Below are 26261 nucleotides of genomic sequence, written 5' to 3'. Positions count from 1 at the left end.
CGAAAGAGCAGATACTATGTGATAGTGTGTATGTCAGGGTGTCAGCTGTGACACTGCTGACATTTTGGCTCAGCAATTTCTCTGTTCTATGTGTGGGGGTTCCCTGTGCATTTTAGGATGTTGAGCGTCATCCCTGGATCCCTGGACTCACTGGATGCAGTAACACAACTCCCCCCAAGTAGACACAACCCCCAGTGTCTCCAGATATTGCCTAATGTCCCCAGGGGGCAAAATAGCCCCATCTGAGAACTGCTGCTTTCATAAAGCACAATGTCAGATGAAATAGGTGGAGGCTGTTTGTAGTCAGGGGTTAGTAGAGATGGAAGAGACCCCAGGAATATCCTGGAAGGGTCTGTAATATTTTGTTTCTTGAATTGGGTGTCAGTAATATGGAGATGTTCAGGTTTGTTGTTGTTGTTGTTGTTGTTGTTGTTTTGAGGCAGAATCTTTCTCTGTCACCCAGGCTGGAGCACAGTGGCACCGTCATGGCTCACTGCAGCCTCTGCCTCCTGGGCTCCAGCAGTCCTCCCACCTCAGCCCTCCCGAGTAGCTGGGACTACAGGCATGTGCCACCACTGTTGCCTAATTTTTTATTTATTTATTTTTTGTAGAGAGGAGTGTCTCACTATGTTGCCCAGGCTGGTCTCAAGCTCCTGGGCTCAAGCAATCTGCTCATCTCGGCCTCCCAAAGTGCTGGGATGACAGGCATGAGCCACTGCGTCTGGCCAGTATGTTCAGTTTGTAAGAAAAGTACTGTGTTGACCTCTTCTATGTGCACATTTCTTTAAGTAATAATTCAATAAAGCATTTAGAAAAATTGGTCATAATAGGAGTGATTTGTAGAGTGATTGCCATGAAAGCTGATCACCTTAATTTGAACTACTCTGAAATGAGCACCAGGGGCCACCAAGAGGACCCTTTCAAGGTGTCATAGCCAAGGAGAGGAGTGCGTTGTGTACATCTCTGCATAAAGGATTTGCTGGTTACATGGAAGGATGAAGCCTCCTTCTGAGGACAGAGGCAGCAAAGCAAGTGGAAGCCCAAAGCATTGAGCTTTCCAAATGGACTTTGCTAAAATCTTGTGGATGACTCATGCTCTTAACATACACCCATGTACATATTGTCCATATACACATTAATTCTGTAACAAGGCCCACACTTAAGGGTTTTTTTTTTTCTTTTGAGACAGTCTTGCTTTATTGCCTAGGCTAGAGTACAGTGGCATAATAGTGACTCACTGCAACCTCCGCCTCCCGGGTTCAAGCAATGCTTGTGCCTCAGCCACCTGAGTAGCTGGGACTACAGGTGCACAACACCATGTCTGGCTAATTTTTGTATTTTTAGTAGAGACAGGGTTTCACCATGTTGGCCAGGCTGGTCTCAAACTCCTGGCCTCAAGTGATCTGCCCACCTCAGCCTCCTAAAGTGTTGGGATTACAGGTGTGAGCCACTGCGCCTGGGCCCACACATAAGGTTTGAGTTGAGATAGAGAAACTCTGGCAGGACTGAGGAATTGGGCCACAGTCTCTGGGAAATATGCACAATTTCTGGAATCTTCTATAATTCCAGAGTTCCCACTTTCTGTCTCCTGTTTATTCAACAAACTTGTATGGAACCACAGTGTGTCTAGAACTTGCCAGGTGTGGAGGATAAAAAGATGACTGAGATCGGGCATGGTGGCTCATGCCTGTAATGCCAGCACTTTGGGAGGCCAAGGCAGGCGGATCACTTGAGGGCAGGAGTTTGAGCACAGCCTGGCCAACATGATGAAACGTCTCTACTAAAAATACAAAAATTAGCCAGGCATGGTGGCATGCACATGTATGTAGTCCCATCTACTTGGGAAGCTGAGGCAGGAGAATCGCTTGAACCCAGGAGGCAGATGTTGCAGTGAGCTGAGATCACATCGCTGCATTCCAGCCTGGGAGACAGAGCGAGATTCCATGTCAAAAAAAAAAGATGACTGAGATACAGACTCCCTCAGAGTTGACTCTAACACAAATTAGGTAAGAGCCCAAGGTCTGGCTGGGCCAGCACCTTGATCGGCCTCATCCTGCAGCGTCTACTAGAATGAAGAACACTTTTTTCTTTACCCATGAAAATGTTTTGTGCTTCATACCCACAAGTGCAATTTGTGTTAATTCTGCAAAATTTGCCATATAACTGTGCCTGTATTCTTAGCATTTTTCCTTTGAGAGATTTCTCAGCATATCATCTTTGGACTATGTGGAATTGGAAATTTACTTAGAGTCAACAACAAGTACAGGAAAGTCAGTTCTTAAGAGTTAGGTTTTCAAAGACATTGGATAAAATAAAAAATCGAGTACAGTCAAGATTATACGTGCAAATCCCCTCATCATTCATAAAGTTTAGCAGTCAGTCTTACCGTGGCTCACCAGGTCCAATCCATACTTCTTCCTCCACGATTGGAGCAGAGGGTGATTTTTTTTCTGAGCAACTGATGAAGTCATTTAGAGACCATTTGCAGTAGGAGCCATGTGTACTAGAGACCAATCAATGTGCCCTCATGGCAGCATTTCTGCCTCTCTCCCTCTTTGTTCTTGCCAAGTACCCACAGTTCATTTTCCATAGATTGAAAGAGCCCAAGTTGGGCCTATATCTAGGAGTACAATTGCTGGGTCATTTGGCAACTCTATGTAGAATTGTTTGGGAAGTTGTTAAACTGTTTCTCACAGTGGCTACACCATTTTAATTCCTACCAGCAGTGTATGAAGGTTCTAATTTCTCTGCATCCTCACCAAAACTTGTTATTTTCTGTTTTTTTTTTTTTTTTTTTTTTTTTGAGACAAAGTCTTGCTCTGTCGCCCAGGCTGGAGTGCAATGGCACAATCTCAGCTCACTGCAACCTCTGCCTCCAGATTCAAGTTAATCTCCTGCCTCAGCCTCCCGAGTAGCTGGGATTATAGGCATCTGCCACCATCCCTGGCTAATTTTTGTATTTTTTTAGTACAGACAGGGTTTCACCATGTTGGCCAGGCTGGTCTCACACTCCTGGCCTCAGGTGATCCACCTGCCTCGGTCTCCCAAAGTGCTGGGATTACAGGCTTGAGCCACCGCACCAGGCCAATTTTCTCTATCTTCAATTCTAGCCATGCTTATGGGTATGAAGTGGTATCTCATTGTGGTTTTGATTTCTGTTTCCCTGATGATGAATTTCATTGAGCATCTTTTCATGTGCTTATTGGCCACTTGTATGTCTTCCTTGGAGATGCGCAATATTTTCATATTCAAAAATGAAAGCACAGGTCCACACAAAATTTTGTACATGAATAATTACAGTAGCATCACTCCTAAATAACCCAAAGAGTGAATTAATCCAAATGCCCATCACCAGATGAAGAGATACACCTATTGTTGTCTACCCACATGGTGGAATATTATTTGATCACAAAAAGGAGGAAAGTACATACGCTACAGCGTGGATGAACCTTCAAAACAGATGAAAGATCACATTCTACATGGAAAACATTTCCACATTCAGATGGAAATCTATGGAAATAGGAAGTCGATTAGTGGTTGCTTAGGGCTGGTAGGGGCATGGGAGGATGGGGTTGTTAGCTAAAGCGTATGAGGTTTCTTTTTGAGGTCATGAAATGTTCTAAAATTGACTGGTAATGTTTGTGTATATCTCTGAATATATTAAAAACCATTGAAATGTAAAAAATGCAAAGAAAAAACAGCCCAAGTTGCAATTTTATTCAACACTTGATTGGCTTTAAAAATAGATTCCAGGCTGGGCATGGTGGCTCACATCTGAAATCCCAGTGCTTTGGGAGGCTGTGGTGGGAGGATTTCTTGAGGCCAGGAGTTCCAGGCCAGCCTTGGCAACATGGCAAGACCCTGTCTGTACAAAAAAAGAAAAAATAAATAACAGCTGGGTGCAGTGGCTCACATCTGTAATCCCAGCACTTTGGGAGGCTGAGGTGGGCAGATCACCTGACATCAGGAGTTCAAGAGCAGCTTGGCCAACATTGTGAAATCCCGTCTCTACCAAAAATATAAAATTTAGCCTTTTGGTACTCCAAGCAGCACCATGGCAGTTGTTAAGAACAAGTGCCTTATGAAAGGTGGCAAAAAGGGAGTTAAGAAGAAAGTAGTTGGTCCATTCTCTAAGAAAGATCAGTATGATGTGAAAGCACCTCCTATGTTCAATATAAGAAATATTGGAAAGACTTGGTCGCCAGGACCCAAGGAACCCAAATTGCATCTGATGGTCTCAAGGGTCTTGTGTTTGAAGTGAGTCTTGCTGATTTGCAGAATGATGAAGTTGCATTTAGAAAATTCAAGCTGATTACTGAAGATGTTCAGGACAAAAACTGCCTGACTAACTTCTATGGCATGGATCTTACCTGTGACAAAATATGTTCCATGGTTGAAAAATGTTCAACAATGATTGAAGCTCATGTTGATGTCAAGACTACCGATGGTTACTTCTTTCATCTGTTTTGTGTTGGTTTTACTAAAAAACACAACAATCAGATACTGAAGACCTCTTATGCTCAGCACCATCAGTCTGCCAAATCCAGAAGAAGATGATGGAAATCATGACCTGAGAGATGCAGACAAATGACTTGAAAGAAGTGGTCAATAAATTGATTCCAGACAACATTGGAAAAGATATAGAAAAGGCTTGCCAATTTATCCTCTCCATGATGTCTTCATTAGAAAAGTAAAAATGCTGGAGAACCCTGGATTTGAAAGGCATGGAGCTTCGTGGTGAAGGCAGTAGTTCTGAAAAACCCACTAGGGACGAGACACATGCTAAAGTTGAATGAGCTGATGGATATGAACCACCAGTCCAAGAATCTGTTTAAAGTTCAGACTTAAAACAGTAGCAAATAAGAAGTCCTATTTGTGAAAAACAAACAAGAAACAACAATGAAAGAGCAAAATTAGCCTGGTGTGGTGGTGCATGCCTGTAATCCTAGCTACTCAGGAGGCTGAGGCATGAGAATCACTTGAACCCGGGAGACAGAGGTTGCAGTGAGCCAAGATTGCACCATTGCACTCCAGCCTGGGTAACAGAGTGAGACTCTCTCCAAAAAGAAGAAAAAAAAAACTATCCGCGCTTGGTGGCATGCGCCTGTAGTCTCAGCTACTCTGAAGGCTGAGATGGGAGGATGGATTGAGGCCAGGAGTAATTTGAGGCTGCAGTGAACTATGATTGTGACACTGCACTCCAGCCTGGACTGCAATGACAGCTGAAAATGACAGGATTTCATTCTTTTTTTATGGCTGAATACTATTCTATTGTGCGTATATTCCCATTTTCTTTATCCATTCATCCATTGATTGACACTTAGATTGATTCCATATCTTGGCTATTGTAAATAGTGCTGCAGTAAATATGGGGGTACAGATATCCCGTTGATACACTGATACCTTTTTTTGGATATATACCCAGGAGTGGGATTGCTGCATCATATGGTAGATCTGTTCTTAGTTTTTTGAGAAATCTCTGTACTTTTTTTCATAATGGCTGTACTAATTTACATTCCCACCAACAATATACAATAATTTTCTTTTCTTCACATGCTTGCCAGCATTTGTTGTGCTTTGTCTTTTTAATACCCATTCTAACAAGTGTGTGATGATATCTCATTGTGGTTTTGATTTGCATTTCCGTGATGATTAGTGATGTTGAATATTTTTTCATAAACTTGGTGATTTGTATATTTTCTTTTGAGAAATGTCTGTTTATTTTTTGATAGTTTCTTTTGCTGTGCAGAAGCTCTTTCATTTAATTAGATCCCATTTGTCAATTTTTGCTTTTGTGGCAATTGCGTTTGGCATCTTCACCATGAACTCTTTGCCCATCACTATGTACCAGATGGTATTGCCTAGGTTGTCTTCAGCGTTTTTATAGTTATGGGTTTTACATTTAAGTCTGTAGGCCATCTTGAGTTAATTTTTGTGTATGGTGTAAGGGAGGGGTGTTGTCTTTTCACTCTGTTGATTGTTTTCTTTGATATGCAGAAGGTATTTAGTTTAATATAATCCCATTTGTCTGTTTTTGTTGCTTGTACTTTTAAATGTTAGCGATACAATCTTTGTTCTCAAGCGTTTCTCCTGTGTTTATTTCTAGTAGTTTTATAGTTGTGGCTGTTACATTTAAGTCTTTAATTGATTTTGAGTTTATTTTTGTAAGTGATGAGAGATAAGGGTCTAGTTTTATTCTTCTCTGTTTGGATATCTAGTTTTCCTGGCACCATTTAATGAAGAGGGTGTCCTTTATTCAATGTATGTTCTTGACAGCTTTCTTGAAAATCAGTTAGCTGTAAATATGTGGATTCATTTCTGGATTCTTTAGTCTGTTTTCTTTGTTTTTGTGTCTGTTTTAATACCAATACACGCTGTTTTGGTTACTATAGCTTTGCAGTATATATATATATATGTGTATATATATATATACACACACATATACACATATATATACACACACATATACATATATACGTATATATACACATATATATATGTATATGTATATATATATATATATGTGTTTTTTTTTTTCTTTTTGAGATGGAGTCTTGCTCTGTCGCCGAGGCTGGAGTGCAGTGGCGTGATCTCTGCTCACTGCAAGCTCTTCCTCCCGGGTTCATGCCATTCTCCTGCCTCAGCCTCCCGAGTAGCTGCTGGGACTACAGATGCCCGCCACCACGCCTGGCTAATTTTTTGTTTTTTGTTTTTAGTAGAGACAGGGTTTCACCGTGTTAGCCAGGATGGTCTCGATCTCCTGACCTTGTGATCCACCAGCCTTGGCCTCCCAAACTGCTGGGATATAGGCTTGAGCCACCTCGCCCGGCCTCTTTGCAGTATATTTTTAAATCAGGTAGTGTGAGGCTTCTAGCTTTGTTCTTTTTGCTCAGTATTGCTCTGGCTATTTGGGGTCTTCTGTGGTTCCATATGAATTTCAGGGTTTTTTTTTTCCTGTTTCTGTGAAGAATATAATTGATAGGGATTATACTGAATCTCTAGATTGCTTCGGGTAGTATGGTCATTTTAACAGTATTAGTTATTCCAACCCACGAGCATAAGATGCCTTTCCATTTGTTTGTGTCCTTCTCAATTTATTTTATCAGTGTTTTGTGGTTTTCATTGTAGAGGTTTTTTGGTTTTTTTTTTTTCCTCATCCTCGGTTAAGTTTATTCCTAGGTATTTTATTTTTGTAGCTATTGTAAATAGAATTTCTTCCTTGATTTCTATTTTAGCTAGTTTGTTACTGGTATATAGAAACATTACTGATTTTTGTATGTTGATTTTGTGTCCTGAAGCTTTACTGAATTATACATCTGTTTTTAAAAATGTTTTTTATTTTTTATTTTTTATTTTTTGAGAGAGTCTCACTCTGTTTTCTAGGCTGGAGTGCAGTAGTGCAATCTTGGCTCACTGCAACCTCCACCTCTCGGGTTCAAGCGATTCTCCTGCTTCAGCCTCCCAAGTAGCTGGGATTACAGGCACCTACCACCATGCCTGGCTAATTGTATTTTTGGTAGAGACAGGGTTTCACCATGTTGGCCACGCTGGTCTCAAACTCCCAACCTCAGGTGATCCGTCCACCTTGGCCTCCCAAAGTGCTGGGATTACAGGCATGAGCTACCATGCCCAGCCTAATTTATTTTAAGAGTTTTTTGGTAGAGTCTTTAGGTTTTTCTGTTTACAGGTATAAGATTATGTCATTTGCAAAGTGAGACAATTTGACTTCCTTTTGTCCATTTGGATGCCTTTTATTTCTTTATCTTGTCTGATCACTCTGGCTTGGATGTCCCATACTGTGTTGAATAAGAGTGGTGAAAGTGGACATCCTTGTCTTGTTCCAGTTCTTAGAGGAAAGGCTTTTCAATTTTTTCCCAGTAGTAGGATGTTAGCTGTAGATTTGTCATATATGCCTTTTCTTAGGTTGAAGTGTTCCTTGTATGCATAATTTGTTGAGAGTTTTCATCATGAAGGAATGGTAAGTTTTACTGAGTGATTTTTCTGCATCTGCTGAGATGATCAGATAGTTTTTGCCTTTCATCTTGTTGATGTGATGTATCACATGTATTGATTTGTGTGTGTTGAGCCATCTTTGCATTCCTGGGATAAATTCCACTTGATCATGGTATATTATCTTTTTCATTCATCATTAGATTTGGCTAGGTAATATTATGCTGAGAATTTTACCATCTATGTTCATTAGGAATATTGGCCTGCAGTTTTCTCCTTTTGTTGCGTCCTTGTCTTGATTGGATATCAGGGTAATGCTGGCCTTATACAATGAGTTAGGAAGAATTCCTTCCTCTTCAATTTTTGGGAATAGTTTGAGAAGAATTGGTGTTTGTTTTTCTTTATAAATTGGGTAGAAATCAGCATAAAAGCCTAGTCTAGGGCTTTTCTCTTTTGGGAGACTTTTTGTTACTGAGTCAAACCTGCCATTCATTTTGGGTCAGTTCAGGTTTTCTGTTTCTTCCTAGTTCAATCTTGGTAGGCTGTGTATGTCTGGGAATTTATCCCTTTCCTCTAGGTTTTCCAATTTGTTAGCATATGGTTGTTCATAATAGCCTCTAATGATCCTTTTTATTTCTTTGGTAACAGTTGTAATGTCTCCTTTTTCATTTCTGATTGTATTTATTTGGGTCTCTCTTTTTTTTTTTTGCTTAGCCTCACTAGTGGTTTATCAATTTTGTTTAACTTTTCAAAAAACCAACTTTTATCTTGTTGATTCTTTGCATTTCTTTTTTGTCTCTGTTGCATTTGGTTCTGCTATGTTATTTATATTTTTTCTTTCTACTAATTGTGTGTTTGATTTGTTCTTGCTTTTTGAGTTCCTTGAGGTGCATCATTAGGTCGTTTATTTGAAATCTTTCTACTTTTTTGGTGTAGGCATTTATTGCTATAAACTTTCCTCCTAGTACTGCTTTTGCTGTATCCCATAGGTTTTGCATGATGTGTTTCCATTTTCTGTTTAAAAAAATTTTTGATGTCCATCTTAATTTCTTCATTGACCCAATGATTATTCAATAGCATGTTTAAGGTCCATGTATTTGTACAGTTTCCAAATTTCTTCTTCTTATTGATTTCAAGTTTTATTCCATTGTGGTCTGAGAAGATACTTGATATGATTTTAATTTTTAAAATTTTATTGAGCCTTGTTCTGTGTCCTAACATATGGTCTATCCTGGAGAATGTTCCATGTGTTGATGAGATAATTGTATATTCTGCTGCTGCTGGATGAAATATTCTGAAAATATCTGTTAGGTCCATTTGGTCTAAAGTGCAGCTTAAATCAATGTTTCTTTGTTGATTTTATGTCTAGATGAACTTTCCAATGCTGAGAGTAGGATATTGAAGTTCTCAACTATCATTGTATTGGACTGTATCTCTCCATGTAGATTTAATAATATTTGCTCTATGTCTCTGGATGCGCTTGTGTTGGTTGCATGCATATTTGGAATTGTTATACTTTGTTGCTGAATTGATCCCTTTATTACCATATAATGACCTTCTTTGTCCTTTTTACAGTTTTTGACTTAAAGTCTGTTTTATCTGATGTAAGTTTAGCTACTCCTGATTATTTTTGATTTCTGTTTGTGTGGTATATCTTTTTCCATCCCTTCACTTTCAGTCTGTGTGTGTCTTTACAAGTGAAGTGAGTTTCTTGTAGACATTGTTGGGTCATTTTTTATCCATTAAGCCTGTCTCTATCTTTTAGGTAGGTAATTTAACCCATATTCGAAGTTATTATTGATAGGTGAGGACTTATTCTTGTCATTTTGTTCATTGTTTTCTGGTTATTTTGTATAGCCTTTTGATATGGTTTGGCTGTATCCCCACTCAGATCTCATCTTGAATTCCCATGTGTTGTGGGAGGGACCCAGTGGGAAGTAGTTGAATCATGGAGGCAGGTATCTCCCATGCTATTCTTTTAATAGTGAATAAGTCTCATGAGATCTGATGGTTTTAAAAGGAGGAGTTTCCCTGCTCAAGCTCTCTCTTTGCCTGCTGCCATCCCTGTAAGATGTGACTTGCCTCTCCTTGACTTCCGCAATGATTTTGAAGCCTCCCCAGCAATGTAGAACTGTAAGTCCATTAAACCTCTTTCTTTTGTAAATTTCCCAGTCTTGAATGTGTCTTTATAGGTTGTGTGAAAATGGACTAATACAGTAAATTAGTACCAGAAGTGGGGTGTTGCTAAAAGATACCTGAATATGTGGAAGTGACTTTGGAACTGGGAAACAGGCAGAGGCTGGAACAGTTTGGAGGGCTCAGAAGGAGACAGGAAAATGTGGGAAAATTTGGAAGAGATTTCCTAGAGACTTGCCCAAAATGCTGATGGTTATATGGACAATAAAGTCTAGGCTTAGGTTGTCTCAGATGGAAATGAGGAACTTGTTAGGAACTGGCACAATGGTGACTCCTGTTACGTTTTAGCAAAGAGACTGGTGGCTTTTTGCCCCTGCTGTAGAGATTTGTGGAATTTTGAACTTGAGAGATTTAGGGTATCTGATAGGGTATTTGAACTTGAGATTTAGGGTATCTGATAGAAGAAATTTCTAAGCAGCAAAGCATTCAAGAGATGACTTGGGTGCTGTTAAAGGCCTTCAGTTTTATAAGGGAAGCAGAGCATGAAAGTTTGGAAAATCTGCAGCCTGACAATGCAATAGAAAAGAAAATCCCATTTTCTCAAGAAAAATTCGATCTGGCTGCAGAAGTTTCTTTAAGTAACGAGGAGTCAAATGTGAATCCCCAAGACAATGGGGAAAATGTCTCCAGGGCATGTCACAGGTCTTCATGGCAGCCCCTCCCATCAAAGGTCCAGAGGCCTAGGAAGAAAAGATGGTTTTGTGGGCTGGACCCAGGGACCCCTGTTGTGAGCAGCCTAGGGTGCCTGAGTCCTAGCCACTCCAGCTGCAGCTAAAAGGAGCCAAGGTACAACGTGGGCTGTGGCTTCAGAGGGTGCAAGCCCCAAGCCTTAGCAGCTTCCACATAGTGTTGAGCCTGTGGGTGCACAGAAGTCAAAAATTGAGGTTTGGGAACTGCTGCCTAGATTTCAGAAGGTGTATGGAAATGCCTAGATATCCAGGCAGGAGTTTGCTGCAGGGGCAGGGCACTCATGGAGAACCTCTACTAGGGCAGTGCAGAAGGGAAATGTGGGGTTGGAGCCCCCACATAGAGTCCCTACTGCAGCGCCACCTAGTGGAGCTGTGAGAAGAGGGCCACCATCCTCCAGACCCCAGAATGGTGGATTCACTGACAGCTTGCACTGTGTGCTTGGAAAAGCTGCAGACACTCAATGCCAACCCGTGAAAGGAGCCAGGAGGGGGTTTAAACCATACAAAGCCACAGGAGTGGAGCCCACCTCTTACATCAGCATGACCTGCATGTGAGACATGGAGTCAAAGGAGATAATTTTGGAGCTTTGAGATTTGACTGCCCCACTGGATTTTGGGCTTGCATGGGTCCTGTAGCCCCTTTGTTTTGACAATTTCCTGCCATTTGGAATGACTGTGTTTACCCAATGCCTATACCCCCATTGTATCTAGGAAGTAACTAACTTGTTTTTGATTTTACATGCTCATAGGCAGAAGGGATTTGCCTTGTCTCACATGAGACTTTGGACTGTGGACTTTTGAGTTAATGCTGAACTTAGTTAAGACTTTGGGGGACTGTTGGGAAGGAATGATTGGTTTTGAAATGTGAGGATATGAGATTTGGGAAGGGCCAGGGGCAGAATGATATGGTTTGGTTGTGTCCCCACCCAAGTCTCATCTTGAATTCCCACATGTTGTGGGAGGGACCTGGTGGGAAGTAATTGATTCATGGGGGCAGGTCTTTCCCATGCTGTTCTCATGATAGTGAATACGTCTCACAAGGTGTGATGGTTTTGAAAAGGGTAGTTTCTCTGTAGAAGCTCTATCTTTGATTGCTGCCATCCATGTGAGACATGACTTGCTTCTTCTTGCCTTCCAACGTGATTCTTAGGCTTCCTCAGCTATGTGGAAGTGTAAGTCCATTAAACCTCTTTCTTTTGTAAATTGCCCAGTCTCAGTCAGGTATGTCTTTATCAGCAGTGTGAAAACAGACTAATACACCTTTGTTCCTTTTTTCTCTCATTATTTATGGTTGCAGTTTGGTGGTTTTCTTTAGTGGTGATGTTTGAATCCTTTCTTCTTTGTGTGTCTGAACTACCAGTGAGTTTTATACTTTCATGTATTTTCATGATGGTAGATATTGTTCTTTTGCTTCCCAATGTAGGACTCCCTTAAACATTTCTTGTAGGAGCACAACAAACAAGACACAAACAAACAGTCTTTTGCTTATCTGGGAAATACTTTTTTATTATTACTATTTTTTTTTTAGCAATGAAGTCTCACTCTGCCACCCAGGCTGGAGTACAGTGTCATGATCATAGCTCACTGCAGCCTTGAACTCCTGGGATCAAATGGTCCTCCTGCCTCAGCCTTCTGAGTCTCTGGAATTGCAGATGTGAGCTACTGTGCCAGGCTCCTTCATTTGTGAAGGATAGCTTTGCTGGGTATAGTATTTTTGGCTTACATTTTTAAATTTTTATTTTACTTGTAGTATGCATCCCCTTTTCTCCTAGCCTGTAAGGTTTCTGCTGAGAAATCCCCTGTTAGCCTGATGGAGATTCTCTTATAAGTGACTTGATGCCTTTCTCTTGCTGTTTTTAGCATTTTCTCTTTGTCTTTTGACAATTTTACAATAATGTGCCTTGGAGAAGACCTTTTTGAGTTGTATTTATTTGGTAATCTTTGAGCTTCCTGCATTTGGAAGCATTCAGGAAGTTTTCAGTTATTATTTCATTAAATAGGTTTTCTATGCCTTTACCCATCTCATCTCCATCCAGAACTCCCAGAATTTCAGTTTTTGGTCACATACGTGTCCCATATGTCATGTAGTCTTGCTTCATTCTTTTTTCTTTCTTTTTGTCTGACTGGATTATTTTAAAAGACTAGTCTTCAGGTTCAGAAATTCTTTGTTTTGCTTGATCTAGTCTATTGTTAAAGCTGTCAATTATCTTTTGTATTTATTTCAATGATTTATTCTCTTCCAGGATTTGTGTTTGGTTCTTTGTTATGCTGTCTATCTCTGTTGAATTTGTCATTCAGATTCTGAATTGTTTTCCTGTTTTTTTTTTTGTATTCATTATCTGTGTTCTCTTGTATCTCCCTGAGTTTCTTTAATAACATTATTCTGAATTTTTTTCAGGCATTTCATAGATTTTCTTTTCATTGGATCTGTTGCTGGAGAATTATTGTGCTTCTTTGGAGATGTTATGTTTCCTTTTTCATATTTCTTGCATCCTTATGTGACTATCTGTGCCTCTGACATAACAGTCATTTCTTCCAATTTTATGGATTGGCTTTTATATGGGAAAGACCTTTTCTTATAGCTGTATCTACAGTGTTCATTGGATATCACACTTTGGCTTTGATTCTGGGTGGGTACAGTGGTATAGTCTGCATATGATTCCTTCAGCTGTAATTGGCATGAGTGGTGCCTGTGAGTCATTCAGTGGCTTAGACTGCAGTGTTTTTTTTTTTTTTTTTTGTGGTTGTTGAGATGGAGTCTAGCTCTGTCACCAGGCTGGAGTGCAGTGGCACAATCTCAGCTCACTGCAACCTCTGCCTCCCGGGTTCAAGCAATTCTCCTGCCTCAGCCTCCTGAGTAGCTGGGACTATAGGCAAGTACAACCATGCGCAGCTAATTTTTGTATTTTTAGTAGAGATGGGGTTTCACTATGTTGGCCAGGCTGCTCTCGAACTCCTGACCTTGTGATCTACCCGTCTCGGCCTCTTAAAGTGCTGGGATTACAGGCAGAAGCCACCACACTTGGCCAGACTGTAGTTGTTATTGGAGGCTGTGGTGAGGCTTTGCTGAGGATGGGGATGCCAGGAAGTCTTGTCCTTCAGCATCAGTGGTAGTGGTGGTGGACCAGGTGTGTCAATACTAGGGACCGTGGGCAGTGTTTGTGGGCACTGATGATAGCCTGTCTGCGTGGGCCAATCCCTGGGCCTCCAGGTGGCTCCTTTGGTTGCTGGCAGTGGCAGCACTGGGCCAGGTGGGCAGGTGCACCACTGGGCTCCTGGGTGGTGTGCGTGGCAGGCTGATCTCTAGTTCTCCAGGTGACGTATGCAGGTTCTGGTGGTGGGTAGGCAGGCGTTTCCTCAGGCCTCTCAGTAGTAAGTGTGAGCACTAGCTCTGGAGGCAGGTGAGTCAATCTCCAGGCCCCCAGTTGGTACATTGAGGCACCAGCATATTCCTATGCATTTCTAGATAAAAGTATTTTTCAGAAAACCTGAGCATATGTCCTATTAATACAACTTACCCTCATCAGCTCTGCATGAGAAGAAGGGGGAATTCCCTCAGTAGAACAGTCAGAATGGAATCACAGACTTGTTTTTAGCCAGTCACTGGTAAGGTGGGGTAGGCTAAAATGATAAGCTCAGAATCTAAACCTTAGACTAGGGAATGGCAAACTTTTTCCATAAAGAGGCAAACGGTAATATTTTAGGCTTTTGGTCTAGATAACCTCTGTTGTAGTGACACAGTGGTGCCATCGTAGCCTAAAAGCATATGTAGACAATGGATAAATCAATGGACCTGGTTTTATTCCAGTAAAACTTAATTTATACAGTCAGAGGGTCAGATTTGGCCCTTGGTCTATAGTTGGCCAACCCTGTTTAGAGCAGTCAAAATTTATTCCCTGGGGCTGGGCCAACTTTTTCTTAAAAAAAAAAAAAAAGAAAGCAACCCACTGTCAGAATAAAATAAGGTTTCTATTTAAAAAGAAGAAGAGGCTGGGTGTGGTGGCTCATGCCTATAATCCTAGCACTTTGGAAGGGTGAAGCAGGAGGACTGCTTGAGGCCAGGAGTTTGAAACCAACTTGGGCAATATAGTGAGACCCTCTCTCTGCAAAGAATAAAAAAATTAGCCAGGCATGGTGGCACATGTCTGTAGTCTTAGCTACATAGGAGGCTGAAGGGTAAGATCACTTGAGCCCAAGATTTTGAGGTTACAGTGAGCTCTGACTGTAACCATTTGTACTCTAGCCTAGGCAAAGAGGGAGAACCCAAAAACAAACGAACAAAAAAAAGGTTGGTTGGGGCGGGTTGGAGAAGAAAGTATTTCTGAATTTCTGGGTAGGTTACTGGTAGTGTCAGGCCAAACTAGCTCTACAGTCATATTCATTATAAATAAAGGCAACTAGAAGATCTCCATCTAGCTATTAAAAATTGGTTAAAATCTACAGAGATAAAGGACGGTGACCCTTGTATCAGTTAGTTGTTGTCACAAAATGCTGCATAACAAGTCACTCCAAATCTCAGTGGCTTAATACAACAATCGTTTATTTTCATGGATCTATGGGTCAGCTGAGGATTGGTCAATCTAGCATGAGCATGTCTGGGAAGCTCGACTTTGCTCTTGGTGTCTCTTATCTTCTGCTGGAAGCAGCAGTCTGGCCTGGGCTTGTTCTCATGGTGATAGCAGGAGTGAGCGAGCACAAATGAATGCACACTTTCCAAGTTTTTGGTCATACAGATTAATATTCCAGTGGCCAAAGCGAGACACAATTCAAAACCCAACATTAGGGACTGGAGAAATATACTCCGATTCTTCAGTGGGAGGAACTGCAGAGACAAATAACAGAGTCTTGGATACAGGGAGGACATGGATCCATTAATGTACCTTAATCAATCGCAACCCTCTAACCACCAATACAATTAAATAAGTATTTGTTGAATGCACTTGTGCCTGAATGCTTCTGGCTGCAGCCCAGGCAATGGGGGCCTGACTGGGGAGGGACCATAGCAGGGACTCGATGTCCTGCAGGTCTGCATGTAATTGTGCACGGCCGACTCCACATTGGTCATGGATGACTTGCTTTATCCTGCGTCCTCAAGGGGCAACGATTGGCTGATTATATTTCTGAACAATTTTGACAAAGTTGTTTTCAAGAGCCCAGGAAGCAAATCAGTTATAGATTTGAATTTTGCAGGGGGTCAGAATTGTTGAATATATATATAGTCTTTTACATGCTGATAATTATTTCCACATCACAAAGAAGGCCGGCTATTAGGAGGCTGCTGTTCAATTCCTTTGCCCCGTGAACTCATGAGCTGTGTCTATGTGGGGGGCACTCAGTTGTTAGAGCTGTTTTCCTTCATAATAACATCAGCCAACGTTCTAAATAAATTCAGGAAATTAAATAGTCTTCCCCAGACAGGTACTTTGCCCTTCTAAAGTGAATTACACATTCTAAAATAAAACATAGTCACATTAAAAAACCAAAAGGTCTTTGTGTCAGGTTGGTCTGGCTTCAGCAAAGATAATATTAGCCTCCAGAGTAGGAGATCCATGGAATCCACAGTATTGCACTTGGCAGCCCCACGTCTTGTTTTCTTTTCTTTTTTTTTTTGTTTTTAACTAAAGGAGTTGGCAATTTTATTTTCACATTTCCCTATACAAATGAAAACTGCATCTTTTTTGGCCCCACTTCTCCCCTCCAAAACTATTCTCTTTGATAGGGCAAGGGGGCAAGTCTTCCTTATGCTGTTAAGAAAACCCGATATCACAGCAGCATGATCTCCTGGTGAAGGGAGCAGGTAAATATAAAATTCATATAGGCCAGGCGCAGTGGCTCACACCTGTAATCCCAGCACTTTCGGAGGCTGAGGCGAGCGGGTCACGAGGTCAGGAGATTGAGACCGTCCTGGCCAACATGGTGAAACCCCGTTTCTACTAAAATAAAAAAAATTAGCCGGGCATGGTGCACACGCCTGTAGTCCCACACTACTCAGGAGGCTGAGGCAGGGGAATCGCTTGAACCCGGGAGGTGGAGGTTTCAATGAGCTGAGATCATGCCACTGCCCTCCAGCCTGGGTGACAGAGGAAGACTCTGTCTCAAAAACAAAACAAAACATTACAAACAAAAAAAACCACAACAATAACAACAACAAAACAACACTGATGCAATGAGGCCTCCCCTCTATCCTTATCTGTCTGGTCGAGTCATTCTGGGCTGACTGGGCACCATCATGAGACGGGCAGGAGGTCTCATCATTGGGTACCCAGGCATCATGGGCATGTGGCCTCCCGTGGGCGGCCTCATTCCAGGAGCAGGTCCCACTGGCATCATCCCAGGAGGAGGAGAGCCCATCATTGGCATCATGGGCGGGCCCCCCATATGGGCTGCTGCCATCATTCTGAAATGTGTGAGAAGTGTCAAATACACATTAGATTGTGAAGACTTAATATAAAAAGAAAGCAAAGTATTTTGTTATTGTTAAAATATTTTATACATGTTGACCTGGTATTTTGGATAGGTTTAAATCTGTGATATTTTTCCAATTACCTTCACTTCTTTTGTTTTACTTTTTAAAATGTGGTTACTACAAAATGCAAAAGTAAATATGTGGCTTGCATCATATTTCATCACATTTAGTGTGGACCCTGAGGATCTAGGGGAGTTAAGTTGAGGGTGACCCAGGTCAACGTGAATTGCTCTGAAAGAGAAGCAAAGGGCTTAAAGAGAATGTATAAATGGAGAGAGGGAGCTCAGTCTCACAGGGTGAGGAAAGGCTTTCTTTCTTACACAGTCTGGCACTTCTTCCAAAGATTAAACACAGAGTTCTATGACCCACCACTTCCACTCCAGTTTATGAAAGAAATGAAAATATATGTCCATCCAGAAACTTGTACACAAATGCTCATAGCAGCATTATTCATAATAGCGCCAAAGTGAAAACAACACAAATGCTTGTCTACTGATGAGTGGAGAAATAGAACATGGTTTGACTATGCAATGGAATATTATTCAGTCATCAAAAGGAATGAAGTACTAACACGTGCTACAACACGGATGAACTATGAGAATATTAAGCTAAGTGGAAGAAACCAGTCACAAAAGGTCACATATTCTAAGATGTCATTTATATGAAATGTCCAGAACACGCAAATCTATGAAGACAGAAACCCTGTCTCTACTAAAAATACAAAATTAGATGGGCATGGTGACACATCCCTGTAATCCCAGCTACTCGGGAGGCAGGAGAATTGCTTGAACCTGGGAGGTGGAGGTTGCAGTGAGCCGAGATTGTGCCACTGCACTCCAGCCTGTGACAGAGACTCTATCTCAAAAAAAGTAGATTGTCAGGGCTTAGTGGGAGGAGGAAATGGCAGGTACCTGCTCATGGATACAGGGTTTCTTTTTGGGGTGATGAAAATGTTTTAAAATTGATCATGATGGTGGTTGCCGAGCTCTGTGAGTGCACTGAAACCATTGATTTGTTCACTTTAAATGGGCAAATCATACGGTACCTGAATTATATTTTAATAGTTATATTTAAAAAGTAAAATCTTCCTTGAAGAGATGACACTTAAGGAGAGGCCTAGGGGGTGGGATGAGTTCACTATGTAGAGAAATGAGGAACAGCATTTCAGGGTGAGAAACAGCATAGTGAAGTCCCTGAGGTTGATAGGCATAGAGCAGATTTAAGGGACTTTTTTTTTCAGACGGACTTTCACTCTTGACGCCCAGGCTTGGGTGGAGTGGTGCGACCTTGGCTCACGGCAACCTCTGCCTCCCGAGTTCAAGCGATTTTCCTGCCTCGGTCTCCCGAGTAGCTGGGATTACAGGTGCCATCCACCACACCTGGCTAATTTTGGGATATTTAGTAGAGATGGGGTTCCACCATATTGACCAGGCTGGTCTCGAACTCCTGATCTCAGGTGATCCAGCCGCCTCAGCTTCCCAAAGTGCTGAGATTACAGGCGTGAGCCACTGCGCTCAGCCAGATTTAAGGGACTTTCAAGAAGTTTGTGTGGCTGAAGCCTTCAGGGCAAGCGAGAGAATCAGGAAATGAGGCTGGAGAAAGAGAGGGGCTAGGTCACGGAGGGTCTCACATTAGTGTGTGGAAACTTCACACGAGTGGTCCCACCTTGGGCATTCCACCTAACTACTCTGTGTCCCAGCTTCCCCACTGGTGAAATAAAGGGCTGATGTAGGGATGGAATGAGATAGTGTGTGCTCAGTAAAGGTGACCTTTTATAATTTTTTTTTTTTTTTTTTTTTTTTTTTTTGAGATGGAGTCTCACTCTGTCGCCCAGGCCGGAGTGCAGTGGCGTGACCTCGGCTCACTGCAAACTCCACCTCCCGCGTTCACGCCATTCTCCTGCCTCAGTCTCCCAAGTAGCTGCGACTACAGGTGCCCGCCACCACGCCCGGCTAATTTTTTTGTATTTTTAATAGAGACGGGGTTTCAACGTGTTAGGGAGAATGGTCTGGATCTCCTAACGTCATGATCCGACCACCTCGGCTTCCCAAAGTGCTGGCATTACAGGCGTGAGCCACCGCGCCCGGCCGAGTGTTTATCATTGTTAACCCACACAGCAGAGGGAGCCATTGAAAGCGAGTGATCGGTTTGGATGCACCTTCTGAAGTGATCGCTTTGGTCCCTGTGAGGAGTGCAGATTGTCACAGGGCCAGGGAAAGACAGAGGCCAGTGAGGAGGCATTTGCAGTCAAACAGCTGGAGGTGATGGTGGCTTGGTTTATGGTGGTGTCAGGAGAGTGGCTGAGCAGTGAACGGATCTGAAAAGATTTAGGAGGTAAAACCCACGTGACTTGGTCACTGAATGTGGGTTGGGTGGGCTGGAGGGAAGGTAAGAAAGAATGAGAAGAAAAACATACTCAAGTGGGCCCTCCAGCCTAAGGTTACTTGAGGTCCCTTTGTGAAGAGGAATGTTTGTGTTTATGATGAAGATGTCTAGACTTTCAAAGGCCATTTGCAGTATTTTTTTTTAACAGCCAACAACTCCTCCTTCCCTATGCCCTAGACATATGAATTTTTTTTTTTTGCCCTAATTTATCACAGAGGAATGGATGTTTATTTGCTTTAATGAGAAATGCGGAATGCCAATAAGAAAGCATATTAAATTAATCTGGATTGCTGTGAGGGAGTTAAATCTGTTTAGATGTGCACCAGTGTTACTATAATAGTTTGGCCTAAACCCATTTCTGGCCTGCGGCTGCAGGAGGTTGACTCCCAGCTTGCTTCCATTTGAAAGATCCCAGCAACAAGCACACTTGGCATTTCCAGCCAAACCCACTTTGTGCAGCGAAGGAAAAGTTGAGGAGTGCCTCTGTTGTTTTCCCCTAAATCATTTGGCAGAAATGTGGCTGGGAGCTTCATTGCTGATTTTTTCAGTTTTAATATTGCTGTGGAAAGCCTGTACCAACACTCAGCCATGTTATTCATCCACAGCTCCAGTCTGGGCTGTGATTTGTTTTTCCTTTGAATGACACAACCTTATTTTCCATTAAGACTCAATGCAAATAGGCACTCATGCACCATCACCATCACTCCCCCTGCTTGGCGGAGGGAAGTCAATGGAGTGATTCTAGTTTGGTGTTCATATTGGTGGGATTTATTTATTTATTTATTTAATCTCTGTCTGTCACCAGGCTGGAGTGCAGTGACGCGATCTTGGCTCACTGCAACCTCTGACTCCCTGGTTCAAGCGATTCTCCTGCCTCAGCCTCCCGAGTAGCTGGGCTTACAGGCATGTGCCACCATACCCGGCTAATTTTTTGTATTTTTAGTAGACACGGGGTTTCACCATGTTGGCCAGGATGGTCTTGATCTCCTGACCTCGTGATCCGTCCACCTTGGCTTCCGAAAGTGCTAGGATTACAGCGTGAGCCACTGTGCCTGGCCTGGAGTTGTTTTTAAAAGCACATTTCTCTCAAATTAACTCCGGGGTGTCCCACTGTGACTTGGGAAAAGGTTGGATTTTCTGGAGGGGGAAAGTCAAACTTCAAATAGAATTTGGAGGCTGCCACTGTGGCTCATGCCTGTAATCCCAGTACTTTGGGAGGCTGAGGTGGGTGGATCATGTAAGGCCAGAATTTCGAGACCAACCTGGGCAACATGACGAGACCTCGTTTCTACTAAAAATATAAAAATTAGCCAGGCGTGGTGGTACATGCCTGTAATCCCAGCTACTTAAGAGGCTGAGGCAGGTGTTATTGCTTGAACCTGGGAGGCAGAGGTGTCCTGTGTCCAAACCCTATGAGGCGTATCAGCTGGCTGAAGATAAAATCGGTCACGCTGTGTTGGGATTGGGGTTGCTGTTATCATACCTCATCCCCACCCCTGCTAGGCATCCACAAATAGTCATCTTCAATGAGACGTCCCTCCTGCCCCTGGCTGCCTTATTTCATCTGCACCCAATCGTATCCATTGCTTGTCAGTGGGTCTCAACCTTGGCTGCACCTTGGAATCTCCTGGGGAGATGAGACAATACCAAGGCTCTCTCTCACTTAGCGTGATGTTTCCAAGGTCCATCCACATGTAGTAGGTACCAATATTTCCATTGTATGGATACAGCACATTTTGTTTGTTCATTCATCAACCAAATGGCCATCTTGGTTGTTGCTACCTTTTGGTTATTATATATATTACATGATTCCATTTATGTGAAAGGCCCAGAATAGGCAAATCTATAGAGGCAGAAAGCAGGTAAGTGGTTGCCAGGAGCTGGGGGAAAGGGGAGGGGATGGAGAGTGCTTGATGGATACAGGGTTATTTTTTGTGGGGGCGGGGGCTGTTAATGAAAATGTTTTGGAACTAGACAGAGATGATGATTGCTTAACATTGTGAATGTATTTAATGATACTGAAGTGTATGGTTTCATACAGGGACTTGTATGTTATGTGAATTTTGCCTCATTAAAAAAATACTGCTAGGAGCAATGGCTCATGCCTGTAATCCCAGCACTGTGTGAGGCCAAGGCAGGCAGATCACCTGAGGCTGGGAGTTCGAGACCTGCCTGGGCAGCATGGTGAAACCCTATCTCTATTAAATACAAAAATTAGCCAGGCGTGGTGGTGCACACCTGTAATCCCAGCTACTTGGGAGGCTGAGGTAGGAAAATGGGTTGAACCCGGGAGACAGAGGTAGCAGTGAGCTGAGATCGCACCACTGCACTTCAGCCTGGGTGACAGAACAAGATTCCATCTCAAAAAAAAAAAAAAAAAAACCACACACAAAACCCAAAAATACTGATGCCCATGTTTCATCCCCAAGAGATTCTGTAATAATTGATCTGGGCTGCAGAGCCTGGGCACTGGGGTTTTAAAATCTCCCCAGGTGATTCTGATGTGCAGCTGTGTTTGAGAATCTCCTTCTGGAATGAACTTGTTCATGTTTTACTTCTGTTGTTTTCTAGCCCGCCAATGTCTTTCTGTTTCCCTTCACATCTTTGGGGGGTAATTTTTACAATGCAGTCTTAACAACCAGCTGCCTCAAAATGCACTGGGATCCCTCGTAACCAGGTAGCTCCCCATCTCCAACTCTGACCTGCCAAGTCAGAATCTTGTGCGTGGGGCCCAGGACTGTACATATTGAAACAGGCAGTGACCTGGGAACTATTTCTGAACACCCCTAGGTTTCCCCTGTGTTCGCCCTTTCCTTTCACATTTGGACCCCTTTGTGTGCTGACCACTGGGCTGTTTCACATGGATATAACATAAAAAAGACAGGCCAGGTGCATTGGCTCATGCCTGTAATCCCAGCACTTTGGGAAGCCGAGGTAGGCGAATCACTTGAGGCCAGGAGTTCAAGATCTGCCTGGCCAACATGAGTAAACCCCCTCTCTACCAAAAATATGAAATTAGCTAGGTGTGGTGATGCACACCTTTGATCTCAGCTACTCAGGAGGCTGAGGCTGGAGAATCCCTTGAGCCCAGGAGGCAGAGACTGCAGTGAGCCGAGATCGCACCACTACACTCCAGCCTGGGTGAGAGTGAGACTCTTAAAAAAAAAAAAAAAGACAGAGATGATCCTTCCTTTATGGAGCTCTCAGTAAAACAAGAAAGCTCACGATGTCCTGGCATTTGTCAGAAATACATTTGGTATATGTAGCTGGGGTAACATGCTTGACATGCCTATTGAAAGCTTCTGGGTAGGAAGAGAACAATCATCACAGCATCACAGCCTGGCATAACTGTCTCCCAGGACAGGTCTCCCTGGGGAGACTGAGACCACAACTCTGAAATCAGAGCTTAAATCCAGGTTCTACATTTCGCTCAGTAATGTACATGATGTAGGACAGTTTTTATATTAGTTATCTATTGCTGTGCAACAATATTACTGCAAACTTTGTGGCTTGAGACAGCACACAGTTATCACTACGTGGTTTCTGTGGGTCAGGAATCCAGCGTGACTCAGCTGGGTTCAGTGCAAGGCTGCAACCATAATGTCAGCCAGGGCTCAGTTCTCATCTGGAGGCTTGACTGGTGATTGATCTGCTTCCCGTATCATCTGGTTGTTGGCAGCATTCAGTTCCTTGCAGGCTGCTGGTCTCAGGGCCCCAGGTTCCTGCTGTCCTCAGCTTCCTGCCACATGGGCCTCTCCATCTGGCCACTCACGACATGGCAGCTCACATCCTCAAAGCCAGCAAGATAGCCTCCCAGCAAGACAACTTAACATCCTATCTAACATAATCACTACATCCCATCACCTCTGCCATATTCTCTTGGTTATAAGAAAGTCATAGGTCCCTTTGTCAGACGAGTAGATTGCAAAAATTTTCTCCCATTCTGTAGGTTACCTGTTCACTCTGATGGTAGTTTCTTTTGCTGTGCAGAAGCTCTTTAGTTTAATTAGATCCCATTTGTCAATTTTGGCTATTGTTGCCATTGCTTTTGGTGTTTTAGACATGAAGTCCTTGCCCATGCCTATGTCCTGAATGGTATTGCCTAGGTTTTCTTCTACGGTTTTTATGGTTTTAGGTCTAACATTTAAGTCTTTAATCCATCTTGAATTGATTTTTGTATAAGGTGTAAGGAAGGGATCCAGTTTCAGCTTTCTACATATGGCTAGCCAGTTTTCCCAGCACCATTTATTAAATAGGGAACGCTTTCCCCACTGCTTGTTTTTGTCAGGTTTGTCAAAGATCAGATAGTTGTAGATAATGCGGCATTATTTCTGAGGGCTCTGTTCTGTTCCATTGGTCTATATCTCTGTTTTGGTACCAGTACTATGCTGTTTTGGTTACTATAGCCTTGTAGTATAGTTTGAAGTCAGGTAGCATGATGCCTCCAGCTTTGTTCTTTTGGCTTAGGATTGACTTGGTAATGCTGGCTCTTTTTTGGTTCCATATGAACTTTGAAGTAGTTTTTTTCCAATTCTGTGAAGAAAGTCATTGGTAGCTTGATGGGGATGGCATTGAATCTATAAATTACCTTGGGCAGTATGGCCGTTTTCATGATATTGATTCTTTCTACCCATGAGCATGGAATGTTCTTCCATTTGTTTGTATCCTCTTTTATTTCGTTGAGCAGTGGTTTGTAGTTCTCCTTGAAGAGGTCCTTCACATCCCTTGTAAGTTGGATTCCTAGGTATTTTATTCTCTTTGAAGCAATTGTGAATGGGAGTTCACTCATGACTTGGCTCTCTGTTATTGGTGTATACGAATGCTTGTGATGTTTGCACATTGATTTTTATCCTGAGACTTTGCTGAATTTTGCTATTTTTAGTAGAGATGGGGTTTGCTGAATGCAGCCCCCAGTCACGTACTCCCTTCTTGGTCAATTGATCACGACTCTCTCATGATCACGACCCTCTCACGCGGACCCCCTTAGAGTTGTGAGCCCTTAAAAGGGACAGGAATTGCTCACTAGGGGAGCTGGGTTGTTAGAGACGTGTGCCACCACTCCAGCTAATTTTTGTATTTTTAGTAGAGACGGGGTTTCCCCATGTTGGTTGGCCAGGATAGTCTCGATCTCTTGACCTCGTGATCCACCCACCTCGGCCTCCCAAAGTGTTGGGATTACAGGTGTGAGCCACTCCACCCAGCCCAGAGAAGGCTTTTCATACTTGCTTGGCAGCCTCCTGCATCCTACGCCAGCACCTGGCGCTCACAACCTGTGGGCTGCTCTCATCCGTGATCATCTCTCCCCAGGCCTGCTGTTCCTTGAGAAAGGAAGTTGTAATGGGCAGAATTCTAGGACAGCCCCCAAGAGAACCACTCCCTTATATCTGCTCCCTGTATCATCTCTTCTTGAGTGTGTGCAGAGCTTGTGATTTGGCCAAGGGGAAGGAATTTTGCAAATGTGATTATGGTCACACTTGCTTTGTTAAGCACATTTGCTCAGCTGACTTTGAGTTCATCCAAAGCAGGATGATCTTAGGTGGGCCAGACCTAATCAGGTGAGTCTTTTAAAGGTGAAGTTTCAGAGATTCAACCCTTAGCCTCCAAGGAGACACAAATGGCCATGCTGTTAACTGTCTTTGGAGGTGGCAGCTCTAGGAGCTGAGGGCCTTCGTTCAACAATTGCAAGAAATTGAATTCAGTCCACAAACTGAATAAGCTTGGAAGAGGACACTGAGCATCTGATGAGACCCCAGCTGACACTCTGGTTGCAGTATTGTGACCCTGAATAGAAGACCCAGTTAAACCCTGCCCAGACCCTTGGCTCATGGAAACAGATAATAACTGGATGGTGTTTTAAGCTGCTCAGTTTGCACTGGTAAATCCACCAACAGGAAAGTAATATAGAAGTTAAATGGGCCAGGCATGGTGGCTCATGCCTGTAATCCCAACACTTTGGGAGGCTAAGATGGGTGGATCACAATGTCAGGAGATCGAGACCATCCTGGCCAACATGGTAAAACCCCGTCTCTACTAAAAATACAAAAATTAGCCAGGCGTGGTGGCACGCACCTGTAGTCCCAGCTACTCAGGAGGCTGAGGCAGGGGAATCACTTGAACCCAGGAGGTGGAGGTTGCAGTGACCCGGGACCATGCCACTGCACTCCAACCTGGGCAACAGAGAGAGACTCCATCTCAAAAAAAAAAAAAAAAAAAAAAGAAGTTAAACGAATACTTTTGACCATTGATGGAAGTTGCTTTCATTCCCTCTTACTTAATCATCTTTATCTTAGCCCTGAAAGAGGGATGCTTTAACCCCATTTGTAACAAGTGAGTCTGAGGCCCAGGAAAGTGATAGAATTTAGCAAAGTCCACCTTGCTACCTGGTGGCCCCAGCTAGAACTCAGCCCCAGGTCCATATACCTAAAGTCATTACAGCATCCACTAAAATTTTGCCCCTCTCTCGATGCCTTCCTCTTTAGAAGCCTGTTCCTTCAGGGATAGATCCCAACTCAGTGTTACAAGGTACTAAACTCTGATTTTCACAAAATATAGTAACTGCCCCCCAAAATTAATAA

At 42.8% G+C, this 26261-nt stretch overlaps 1 protein-coding gene and 1 pseudogene across 1 annotated transcript in view; both read left to right on the top strand.

Annotated features, from left to right (window-relative positions):
- Positions 1-26261, top strand: part of ASNS (asparagine synthetase (glutamine-hydrolyzing)) — a 56611-nt gene that overhangs the window by 5742 nt on the left and 24608 nt on the right. The window lies entirely within an intron of this gene.
- LOC129144597 (small ribosomal subunit protein eS1-like) lies at positions 4040-6323 on the top strand (annotated as a pseudogene).

The sequence above is a fragment of the Pan troglodytes genome, chromosome 6 (assembly GCF_028858775.2).
Source record: "Pan troglodytes isolate AG18354 chromosome 6, NHGRI_mPanTro3-v2.0_pri, whole genome shotgun sequence".
NCBI lineage: Eukaryota > Metazoa > Chordata > Mammalia > Primates > Hominidae > Pan > Pan troglodytes.
This window is presented reverse-complemented; position numbering and strand designations above follow the sequence as displayed.